We start from the raw sequence: 13,225 nt of genomic DNA on the forward strand, positions 1-13,225 counted from the left end.
CCTTACGAACATTCAAAACATTTCCATAAGCTTCTTTTGATATTCTTTGTGGCTACAGAGGCGTTGTTTCCCTTCTTATATTCAAAGAGCATTACATACCGAATGTGTGTCTCGTCGTGTGCCATCACTATAAGGGATTAGAGTACACTAATCTTTACACATTATACAGGCTACACTAACGTGACATTTAGGCGGTTCGTTTTTGACTATTATACGTGATGTACGTTTTTTTTTGGGGGGGGGTTAATGAAAGTGTTACAAAACGCGACATTAATTTTTTGACGACCTAATAATAGTAGTCATAAACTAAGGCACTATATTGAAACTACGCATGTGTTATACATTCATTTAATCATGCGGAAACTATTTCTAAGTTATGCGGAGTCATTTGAAAATTATATAACTGGAAATCTGCATTAAGTAAAAAAGAAAGAAGGAAGAAAACAAATAATATCACAACACTTTAATTAAACGAACGTGTAATAATTTACATTGTACGCCAGTTACGTTAGATATTTACGAGTATGCGCAGTTGCCAATTACGTTAAACAGTAAACTCACCGAAACCGACATACTCTCGTGCAAGAGCATAGCTTCCATATAGACCAGCCCCCCCAGTGGCACAGCGGTATGTCTGCGGACTTACAACGCTAGAAACCGGGTTTCGATACCCGTGGTGGGCAGAGCACAGATAGCCCTTGTGTAGCTTTGTGCATAATTAAAAACAAACAAAAAAACCATATAGACCACAAAGCTCGTGCCTGCACACATTTTCCAAACAGCAACCACAACAACAAAATAAGTGATAAAGAGTGTCAATGAAGAAACTTGTGTTTAATCTACACCTACCTTTTAGGGCCTACCCGCATATTGAAAACCGGCTACGCTGTTGTCGTATAAATCATTGTTATATATATTTTAATTAAAATAAAGTTTTTTTGTGTGTTTTTTAATATAATTTATGTGAAAAACTTAGTATATGTAGGACAACATATTATTTGAAAGACAACGGATTATGCGGAAAATTACGTTGCCGTATAATCATGCATTTTGCTGGAGGCTCTGGTCCAAAATTGCACTCGTTCTCAAGCTTAATATCAACCTTCATTTTTTGCACCAACTTAAAAAGAACCCACCTGTTTTTGCACAAACAAAGCTTGGATGCTTTAAAAAATAGACGTTATTCTCAGGTATTATTTTATACAAACGTACATTTTAAAAGTCATTAACCGTTGAGAAATGTGTAAAAACATTTTCCTAAATTTCTCTTACTTTGGCCAAAATAACAATAATTTGATCAACTAATACGGTTACCTTGTACATGAATTACAGGCAATATGTTATGTTTATAGTAACAAGTATTTTTAAATTAAAAAAGCCATATTTAATGATAATGATGTTTATGATAATGTGCGAGATCAAAAAGTCCTGGATGAATTGCAATTATATTTCGATATGTACTCACTACAATAGAATTTAAAGATACCATCATTCTTAGTATATACATTAAAAACTCACTATTTGAGTCAGAAATCAAATTCATTTTCGCTGCATGTGATTCATGCGTTGTGCATTCGATAGAGTAATAAGTACGATGTAGTTTTCGTTAATTGCCTTACATATTAGTTAACTTTATGTGATTCTCATGAGTTTAAGTCAATATTGCCCAGTTACACTCGATTTGTAATAGAGATTTAATGGTCTACATTCCTACAATATAAAAGTGGTTTTTCATTTTTATTATAAAAAAACAAATTGATAAATGAAACGCGTCTTTATATATATATATATACTTTGAGAGGATAGATCGTTAGATCTCTATTACTTGGCGAAATGTACTCTTTGAAAGGCACTATATACATTCCAGTTCGATATCTTCAGGTTGTTACCTATAACAGTTAATTTAAAACCCCATTTTTCTTTCCTATTTCTCGTTTTCAACTTACTGTGTGTTTTCTCTTTGATGTGACTATATCTCCACTCTCGAGTTTCTAATAAAATGTATAATATTTGTCAATCATGCGGGCTATAAGTTTCAAATCAAATCAAATTAGGGGCAGGGATTTAGGTTTAAAAATCTTTCAAGCCTCAAACAGATTTGGGGCCTGAAAGACAACCCGGGGTGGTCCAAATTAAGGGCAGGATTTTAGGTTTAAAAATCTTTCAAGCCTTAAACAGATTTTGGGGCCTGAAAGACAGCCCTGGGTGGTCAGAAACTTTTGTTTCTCTTAAGTTTCAACTTTTCCACTTGTTTTTATATCATTCTAGGTTGAGATGACATATTGCACCATCTCTACTGGTTGAGATGACATATTGCACCATCTCTACTGGTTGAGTTGACATATTGCACCATCTCTACTGGTTGAGATGACATATTGCACCATCGCTACTGACTGAGTTGACATATTGCACCATCTCTACTGACTGAGTTGACATATTGCACCATCTCTACTGGTTGAGTTGACATATTGCACCATCTCTACTGGTTGAGTCCATATATTGCACCACATTGAATATTTTATGTTTTTGCCAGTTACAATACGTATGTTAAAGAAATGACCAAAATATTTGGCAAACCTACTGATCTCCATTTTAAATGCATTGGAAACTTCAGCAGTGATTAGTGAATGAATTGCAAAATTGATGGTATTATTATTTAATTTTTTGTAACACATCAATTATGAAAGATCATGTAACAACAAAATTATGGATACATAAGCAATTAGGTGCAACAAATGGATTTGAAAAAGATAATTTAAAAAGCCGATGGGGTCCACGTAACTGGTCGGTTAATACTAGCAAAACATAACATTTTCATGAGAACTCATGATCTGCAGTAATAAGCTATAAAATCACAGTCGTATCCAGCATACCTAAGCTCAACATACCTCAGCTAAGCTAAAAAATCACACTCGCATTCAACACATGCAAGCTAAGATGAAAAAATCAAACTCGTATTCAACAAACCCAAAGCTAAGCTATAAAATCACACTCATATTCATCCAAGCTAAGATCTGAAATGATACTCATATTCATACCTAAGCTAAACTATACAATCAAACTAGTATTCAACATACCTAAGCTAAACTATACAATCCAACTAGTATTCAACATACCTAAGCTAAACTATACAATCAAACTAGTATTCAACATACCTAAGCTAAACTATACAATCAAACTAGTATTCAACATACCTAAGCTAAACTATACAATCAAACTAGTATTCAACATACCTAAGCTAAACTATACAATCAAACTAGTATTCAACATACCTAAGCTAAACTATACAATCAAACTAGTATTCAACATACCTAAGCTAAACTATACAATCAAACTAGTATTCAACATACCTAAGCTAAACTATACAATCAAACTAGTATTCAACATACCTAAGCTAAACTATACAATCAAACTAGTATTCGACATACCTAAGCTAAGTAAAACTTCATTTTTACCTTCACATTTTTACTATTTTATTAATCTAAACTACATACAAGACTGATCACAACATCTAACCTCATTTTTCATACGTTATACTTACGCCTTTATATATACACACATTTCTTTATCCCGAAGAAGCTTATTTACACAATTCTTTATGCCAGAGGAGGTTATTTACACAATTGATCGCTCGCCAAAGCTATTTCACAAAAGTACATAAACCAAAAGTCATTTCCTAAACAACCACTGCAGTGTGCGAGTGACAGCATAAGATTAATTTAGCGTTTTTATAAAGACTTTAAAGTCACATCTTCTTCAAATAATTACTTTTCTTCCAGGTTCCTTGGTTGATTGTCCGTAAAATGAACTGCCTTAATTCATGCCTATAAGAGCAGAGTGTAACCTGTTTTCGAATAGAGTAACAAACAAAAGTAAAATAATTACACAGTACAAACTCTTTGTGTTCCAATTGTATTTTACAATTCCGTAATTCACAGATTGACAAATTATGAACTGATTGAAAACACTCCAGTTTCTTTGGAATATACAAAGAGGAGTACTCACTGGATTCCTTGAGAATAAAGAAAGTTGTTATTTGCGCCTAATTATAAGGTCGAAAGTATTATGGGTGTTTATTAAAACTTACTAGAATGCCTCGAGTTAGATCAACTGCATCTTGAAATAATTAAGACTTTAGGCGAAGTTCATAAAAATATATAGGATTTTGATGAAGTTTGATAATAAGCAACTGACTTTAAGAAGTAAGACCGAGGTATCCTCTTTCATGTTATTTGGATATTTAATTGACAAGCTCTCGCTCACTATTTCAGCAACCGTCTTCGTGTGTTTCTTTTTTACCAACCAACTTACAATATTTGTATTATTTCGAATAAGTCATTTAAAATTTTGACACAGAAAACAAAACAACAACAACAACAACAAATATGCATGGGAACACAAGTTAACATTGCATTTGTTCCTCTTTCGGTATTTTCAGCTTCAACGGTGACTTACGTAACACATAAACTAAACGACAACTACAGAGACCCTTAAGGGTCAGGCATAGCTATTCATATCTCAAAACTGCTGTCCAGAGGGAGGGCTTTCTTTCAGCAGCTCTTGTACGGTTACTTTTAGTCGGACTGAAAACGTGCTCAACATTAGCATCGTGGCTTGAACCTTGGGCCTTCAGATTCGCAGCGCAGTACGCTAGTCCCTAGGCCACGCCTGATCCTGTTTTACCATACAGTAAGCAGTCCACACAAAAATCTATAATAAACAATTATCTTTTTACCTGAATTTTTCAAATAATGCGGAACGTTTATTAAACATCGAATGAGAAATAGAAGTAAAAAAGTAATACATGTTTACATTCAAATTCAGTCTTGCACCGAGTCTCAAATCTTTCACTGCAATTATCTAAATGTATGAAATCAATATTTACAGTATTTGGGATTATTTACTGGAAGTTGTAGACAAAAAAACAACAACAAAAAACTCAACTACAAACGAGAGAAAGGCCTAGCACAAGTTTTGGGGTTATTTTATTATAATAATTTATCTTAACCAAGAATATAGCTTGTAATTAAGCACAAAGCCACACAATGGGCTATCTGTGCTTTGCCCACCACGGGCATTGAAACCCGGATTCTAGCGTTCTAAGTCCGTAGACATACCGCTGTGCCACTGGGAGGGGCTAAGAATATGGATTTCTTGCAGTGTTAAAGTGAAATTAATAACTGTCAATATTATTCAACTTAGAAGAATTATTTTTTTTCTGCCTTCTCCCCTGTTGATAAAAGAATATTATAATATCAGAAAGGTGAAAGTTTAGAAATAATTACAAACACACTGTACCGTTTTCAAACGTACTCTGAATAAGGATTGGTTTCTCGATTTCTGGAAGACTTTATATTCAAAGGTGATAAATATCTCTGACTCATGTCTACAGCTTCTGTGTCTTGTAGTCAGTTTATTAAGTTTAATTTGGCACTCTGTCATTCGTTTCAGTCGCTACCTAAATGCCTCATGTTATGCAGTGATAGTAAATTAATTATACATATTGTTACGCGTCTGTATTTGTATTATGTTTTTTGTCATTTGGTATCACATGGATATGTTATAACTAATACGTTCTCTGTGAATTGTATACAGTAAAACCGTTAAAAAAACTAGCCCAGATCTTTGCAGCCATCTTGCATTGTTGGTTGCTGGTAAAAATCTGGTACGACAACAGCTAGAACTAAGGTCACACAATCAAAGGCGATATAAATTTGACTGTTAGTCTTTTGCTGTGGGTGTGATTCGTTACCCCTGACCCAAGCATATGGCTTATACCGCTTGTGACAATATTGATAATTGTAAACAAACCCTAATATATTCCAATTTGATTAACTGCGTAAAAGCACGATTTTGAAGTATTATTAAACTTTTTTAAAAATATTAAACATAAACAAGAGTCAGTATATTATTCCCATACTTGGATGACGTCACTTGATATTGCAGGTTTGAAAAACAAAGCCATTAGAAACTTCAGAGTTGTGCAGTGAAAACAAAACTTTCATACACTGTGTGAAAACCTAATTCAATAGTCAGGCGATAAATCTAAACCGTTATAAAACACATGGCCTGTGTTGTTTTCACTACCCGATAACTTCCAAATTAGTAAGAGGTCAAAATTATACATCTATTGCACAGAATTCCACACTTAATATTTACAACTGGATAACTTCCAGACTATTAAGAGGTCACGACTGTACATCCTGTTGCAAAGTGCGCCACCTATGATGTTTACTACCAGATAACTTCCAGATTAGTAAGAGGTCAAGACTGTACATCCTGTTGCAAAGTGCGCCACCTATGATGTTTACTACCAGATAAGTTCCAGACTAGAAAGAGGTCAAGACTGTACATCTTGTTGCAAAGTGCGCCACCTATGATGTTTACTACCAGATAAGTTCCAGACTAGAAAGAGGTCAAGACTGTACATCCTGTATTACTTCTAAAATAGTTATGACAAGATGCCGCATCACTTTCTAAGCTCATTATTTTGGATTTTTCGCAAAATACAAATGTTATAAAAAAATTCAAACAAACAATTAACATTGTTTTCAGTTAGTCTGTCTACCTATTTATCACGCAGTACGCAATAATTAAGAACTGTGAGCTATGGGTATATTGTTATATTTCTGTTCATAAAATATTTACTAGAAAAATGTGAAGCACTAGTGTGTATTTTGTATTGATCACATGTGTATTTATTGTAATAAGTTTTCTATAATTAAATAAATATATAAAATCATTAAATCATTAAAATCATCATCATATGACGTGTGTCAAACTCAACATTTTCACACAGTAGAAAGTAACATATCAGGATGTTATTACCTAGGTGAAGACACATACACATATAGCAATTCCTTAAACTACTTGCGACAAGATGCAACATTTTCACACAGTAGAAAGTAAAATATTAGGATGTTATTATCTAGGTGAAGACACATACACAGATAGCAATTCCTTAAACTATTGCGACAAGATGCAACATTTTCACACAGTAGAAAGTAAAATATTAAGATGTTATTACCTAGGTGAAGATGCATACACATATAGCAATTCCTTAAACTACTTGCGACAAGATGCAACATTTTCACACAGTAGAAAGTAAAATATTAGGATGTTATTATCTAGGTGAAGATGCATACACATATAGCAATTCCTTAAACTACTTGCGACAAGATGCAACATTTTCACACAGTAGAAAGTAACATATTAGGATGTTATTATCTAGGTGAAGACACATACACAGATAGCAATTCCGTAAACTATGTGCGACAAGATGCAACATTTTCACACAGTAGGAAGTAACATATTGGGATGTTATTATCTAGGTGAAGACACACTCATATATATATACATTACGTAAAGCTAACGAGACTAAAATTACTTAAGCATATAATGTAAACTACGGTGTTTGGCAAAGGTAATAATATACCAATTCTATATATGGGATGTGTAAATGCTAATTTGCGAATAACGTTTTCTATTCATTTTTAGCACTATTTTGGGAATGTTCATTACATACCTTTTACTCTTCTGTATCGTTGGAGCTTTTAGGCCATCAAATAGGTCATTATACGTTTCTGGTAGCCAGAACTTCAAGCTGTTATCGTTATATATACATATATATACGTACGAAGTAAAATAAGATTCACCTGGTCGCACTTTACACGGTATTATGTTTGGAGGAATATCCGTAAATCTACATTTTTCACTGCCACGTAATCAAAATTTAACGATTCAATAGCCTTACACTATATGGCTATAACATTTTTTTTGCATTACATATTCTTAATTTGGCTGATAAGTTAAATTAGGTACATTACTCACTGAGATATTTTTCAGTTCTGTTGCTTTTTACCAGAAGTTATTGATAATGAAGTTTGAGTAATTACGTAAACTGGAGATTTTTAGGTATTTGGAGTAAGATTAAAAAATGAATAATTTTCCATTAAACAGCTATTTTAGTTCCGTTGACTGTTTGTAGTTAAGCACAAAGCTACACAATGGGCTATCTATTCTCTGCCCACCACGGGTATCGAAACCCGGTTTCTTGCGTTGTAAGTCCGCAGACATACCGCTGTGCTATTGGGGGACATGAGTGACTTGTTTGTTTGTAGTTAAGCACAAAGCTACACAATGGGTTATCTATGCTCTGCCCACCAAGGGTATCGAAACCCGATTTTTAGCGTTGTAAGTTCGCAGAAATATCATTGTGCCATTGGGGGGGAGGCTAATTTCGTTGAAATTTATTACATCAGGCGTGTAGGAAAGGAGCGGAGTGCGGCGGATGCTGTCGGATCCGCTAAATTGTACGCATATATATGTATAAAATTTATTTAAAAGGTGTAAAAAGAGCCTAAGATAAAACAAAATTTACAATTTTCGGGGAAAAGTATTACATTGTTTCGAGGGGACATGCCCCTAGCCCCCCCCTCTCCAGTATGGCTTCGCTATTGATTTCCTTTTCTCTCCCAAGAGTAGCATTCCCATTTATACATTTTTCCTACGTCCCTTTACATTATTAAACGTTTCTACACATTGGCAGAAAAAGCACTTGCCTTAATAGCAGCAAAGCAAACTTAAAGTATTAGAACACTCATACAACTGTTTGTGCTTATTGACATCCTTATCGGCATTTTTCTTTTTATTTTACTAAAGTTGCTTGGTGATTAGCAGTTAAACGTTTCTGGTGACCTTTGCGATGTGCAATTGATTCGAGGAGATTAAAAATTCTAAGATAAATAATTACTTAAGCTTTCCTTATTAGAATTACTTTAAAATGTGGCTGGGTTTATAAAACGAATAAACTGACGGAAGCGCTATGTAAACAGAACCACTGTTACTTGTTCCGAAATCACGAATATTAAGGCCTAAGAGAATACTACATTCAAGAACCCAGAAAGACTTCCATTATGCATGTCCAGGTATAATTCGTTTCTACGTTACTTAGTAGATGGCGAATTATGGCTAAACTAAAAATATAAGTTATGTGAACAATGACATCTGTAAACCTTGTTATGTGAACAATGACATCTGTAAACCTTAGTTTTCTGTTTTCAAATTTCAGATTGAAAATTAAAAAAAACAACACTTAACAGAACTATTTTTTTTTATGCTTAGATAATAAGCATCGTCTAAATATTGCCAAGAAATAAAAATATATATTTATAAAGGTTTGCTAAATCTATAGTTAAAGTAGATGTGTAACGTAATCTTTTTACATAGAAAAACAAACACTTCATTCGACACACACACACACACCACTTATGACGTGTTCGTATCTTAAAAGCTGGACAAACATTGAGATCAAAGCAGCTACATTAAACGCAATGAATATAGGTTTACAGTTTAATTTATATAGTATATAGACACATTGTCAAAACACCAATAACGAGATATGACGCCAATTTTGGATAGCATCCTACTGTGATCGTTCGTATTCGAGGCCTGTCTTACGATCTTATTATGGCTCTCGACAACAGCAAATTGCTTTAAACAGACGTTTCATGCTGTTTAACTTAACTTTACAAATACTTTCATTAACTACTAAATATTGTAAAATTTAGCTGAACGGTTAAAATAGTCATCCAATAATTATAATTTCAAAGATATGTTACAGTTAATTGTTTGATTGGTTCCAGGCCAGAGTTTTGAAATTTAGTAGTCAAAATATTATGTTTAGTGGAACGTTACGTTACATGTTTGTTTGTCTCTAAAGTCTTTTTTCATTATTTTTGAATTTAGTGGTCCACATCTATGTTTGGTAGAATATTATGTCACGTGCTTACATGGCTTGAATTTTTTTTTAATAAAAACAAACAACAACAGGTATCGAAATCAGATTTTGACCATTATAAGCCCTCAGACTTACCGTAACCACTGGGGCAAAGTCTTGTAGAGCAGTTTGTGTTATGTTGTTAGTGTAATTCTTCCCAATCTTATTGTTTTTGTCGACTTGAAATATGTTTCTAAACGGTCAACCCAGCCATCATCACTGACATGTACGTTGACACAATACTATGCGACATACACAAGTGTAAAGCAGTGATGTAGTACAGGTAAGGGGAAATTAAAGGGGCAGTGAATCTTGTACCAATGTTCGTAGACCAAACTAATGAGCTAGCTAAGAAGTAACCTGATTAAGGGCTTGATATACATTGAATATAGCATCGTAATCGTTGAAACGACATAGGTCTCGTCTCTTAAAAATAAGAAGTTACTGTCTGAAAATAACATGGTAATTGTTATTAGATACGTTCGATAGATAAAACACCTTTACTGGCGATTCCTTAATTGATTCAGATCGGGCATGTTTCCTACATAGTAAATAAAATGGACATTTACAACACACACACACACGCACACAAATGTATAGATATTGGTAAAAAATAAATACTTGAAAAAGTGCGGATTTGATAGAAAAATACAAAGAAGTAATCTGATCCAGACAACTTTCTAAACTGGTCTCTCGACTAAAAATTGATATAGAGTGATATTACCAAGGCACCACTTCAAATATGTCATCTAATTGCATTTATTTAGAAGCATACATTACGAGTGGCTACTATTAAGGTATTTTACTCACCCTGGAGTGACCACAGCTTCCCGGTAACGGTGTTGATTCCTTGTAACGGCTGCAGGGTGACTGAATTACACGCTTTCACGTGGTGAAGCAAAAATGGGAAAATAATTACTGAAATTGCTGATAAAAAAGAGGCGAGTTATGAATTAAATAGTTCTTTCTTTAGTCCGTTCTTACAATGTTCTTCTGATACAGAAAATTCTGAGATTTTTGAAGATTAAAATAACCTTGAGACTTCGTGGTTTTTTTTCTTTTTTTTTACTAGTTGCTGTAAAATTCTTGAGCTTTGTGTAACTTTGTACAGAAGTTGTTCGCTTAAACCAAGTTTAAAATGCGTAAAAACAATTTAAAACTACAACGAAACAGTGTCCAGCAACTTCGTTTTACTGAAATTAACTGAACCTCCACCTGCTAAGAGCTGGAACTAAATACCGCACGACCCACAACATAGCACGATAAAAGGAGAGCCGGCACACAGCTTATTATGTTCGTGTTACTCCGCGCGTGCGGGAATAGCAGTTGCGCATGAGGCCTTTTCGTTCCGCCTTCCAATCTTTACGGTATTACTTCTGAAAAGGCTAGGCATGACTTTTAATTCTTTCAATACTGTCATACAAGCAATCATTATAGTAAAAAAAATACAAATTTTTGAATAATGTCTGTTTTTCTTGCTTGCATTTACCGCGGATGCATATAAATAACGTTAGTAGTTTGGCTGTGGTAATCGAAGACGGTTTAGCGGTAAGCTTCAGGTCTTATAACACTTAAGTTTGGGGTTTGAGCTCCAGCAAAACAGTGCAGATAGTTAAAAAAACAAAACAAATACACTGTTTAAAACAAGGATAGAATTGATTAATTAGCGAATCAGTGGAATATTGTTATCTCACAGATACGCACATTGAATACAACTTAGGAATGAAGTAACTTAGTCACTGATTTACTATCTATGTTTAGTTATCATCTAGATTAATTATCCAACTAAATAAAATACGGTAAAATAAGATATATGAAATATTTTTGTTCAATTGCTTTTCAGTTACGAAAATCTCAGATTGGAGTGCTCAAAATAAATACCAATATTAATCTGTTTGTTATGATGACCAAGTGACAAGACATTAACAACTTATAAGTTATTTCCTAGGTGACTGTAGTAAGCACTGTAGTTATGGACAATGGTAGTGCCATCTGCCGACAACTTTCCCTAAGTAAATGTCTGGTGTTCAGGTATTTTAGATGTTACATAAAATCCTCGAATATTTCAATAGTAAATTAAAATACAATAATTTAATTATTTCTAGAAAATTCATATTATTAAAAGTGCTTAAAATTACTGCATACTAAGAGGCACTCTTCTTATTTTCAAGCCTACCTACTTAACCTGAGAGCAGATTATGGCGTTTGTTTATCTATTAAATTTGAATTTAATCTCAGTTTCATATTCAGTTTTGTTTTATATGTTGTGCAACATAAATATACAGAATGGGCTACCTGTGCTCTACACAGCGCGAGTATCGAAACTCGATTTTTAACGTTATAAGCCCTCAGACTTACGGCTGAGCCATCGGGAACGTTTTATTTGCTTGTTGAAGTAGTTGTTATTTTAAACTTCTTATTGTATTCTACCTGATCCAACCCATTCGAAATTAATGCCATTCACTCAAAATGCCTGATTCTTTTTGAAATGAATTGCAATAAATGATTCCAGCTTATGAAAGCTCACTAATTGATTCGACACGCGTAAACAGAAATAACAACTAACAGTAAGCCTATCTAATCCTTGAATATTTTTCTATAATACTTCAGTAATGTCAAACAAAAACCATTTAATTAAAATACACGGAATAGATAGAAAATGTTTGATTACTGTCATTCGTGCCAGAAACGTGGGGCCAATGGGCCATTGCTCCTAATTTTAACAGCAAGAAGATAAATGTTTTAACTAAACTTTTAACGAAGTATACTTGAAGATTGTTCTATCATTCATTGAGAAATTGTCTTTGCGCGGAAGGGAAATCTATATATTTTCATAATCTCAATAAAAATTCCAACAAATCACCTCATCCAAAAAAAAAAAAATGGTAATAAAATTTTTTCAATGTAATATGTTATATCTCAACATTTCAGTTATAATTGTATTTTGGAGAAAATTTGTGGAAATACATCACACAACATTTATCAGTAGTAGAGCTTTTAATATCACAGTATTTGTGTGTGTGTGACTCAGACAGTATGTCATAATTCGATGGACATGTGAGAATTAGTTCAGATCTTTACTGGGGTAATAGTTAGCGTGTCTGACTCGCAAGTCTTCACAAATTTTTGTTTATCCGGCTCCTCCCCTCCAAATTTGGTAGTCATTTCGGCACTACTGATCATTATGTAGAAAAAAATAGATAGAATTTCCCCCTCTAAAATAAAGCTTCTATGTTACCTAGCGTTGCCTAACGTTTCTGTTTTATGTTACATAGCGTTGCTTTACGTTTCTGTTCTATGTTACATAGCGTTGCTTTACGTTTCTGTTCTATGTTATCTAGCGTTGCTTCACGTTTCTGTTCTATGTTACCTAGTCGTATCTCATGTTTCTGTTCTATGTTACCTAGCGATGCTTTACGTTTCTGTTCTATGTTACCTAGCGGTGCC

General features: G+C 33.7%; 1 protein-coding gene across 1 annotated transcript in view; it reads right to left on the reverse strand.

Moving 5' to 3' along the window:
* Positions 1-11,001, reverse strand: part of LOC106461479 (ELAV-like protein 4) — a 71,414-nt gene extending 60,413 nt beyond the window's left edge. The window contains exon 1 of the mRNA XM_022388447.1: positions 10,589-11,001. The gene's annotated coding sequence lies outside the window, so the exon portion shown is untranslated. The remainder of the gene's footprint in view (positions 1-10,588) is intronic.
* Positions 11,002-13,225: the final 2,224 nt, after the last annotated feature.

This window comes from Limulus polyphemus, unplaced genomic scaffold, assembly GCF_000517525.1.
Source record: "Limulus polyphemus unplaced genomic scaffold, Limulus_polyphemus-2.1.2 Scaffold968, whole genome shotgun sequence".
In the NCBI taxonomy this organism is placed as follows: Eukaryota; Metazoa; Arthropoda; class Merostomata; order Xiphosura; family Limulidae; genus Limulus; species Limulus polyphemus.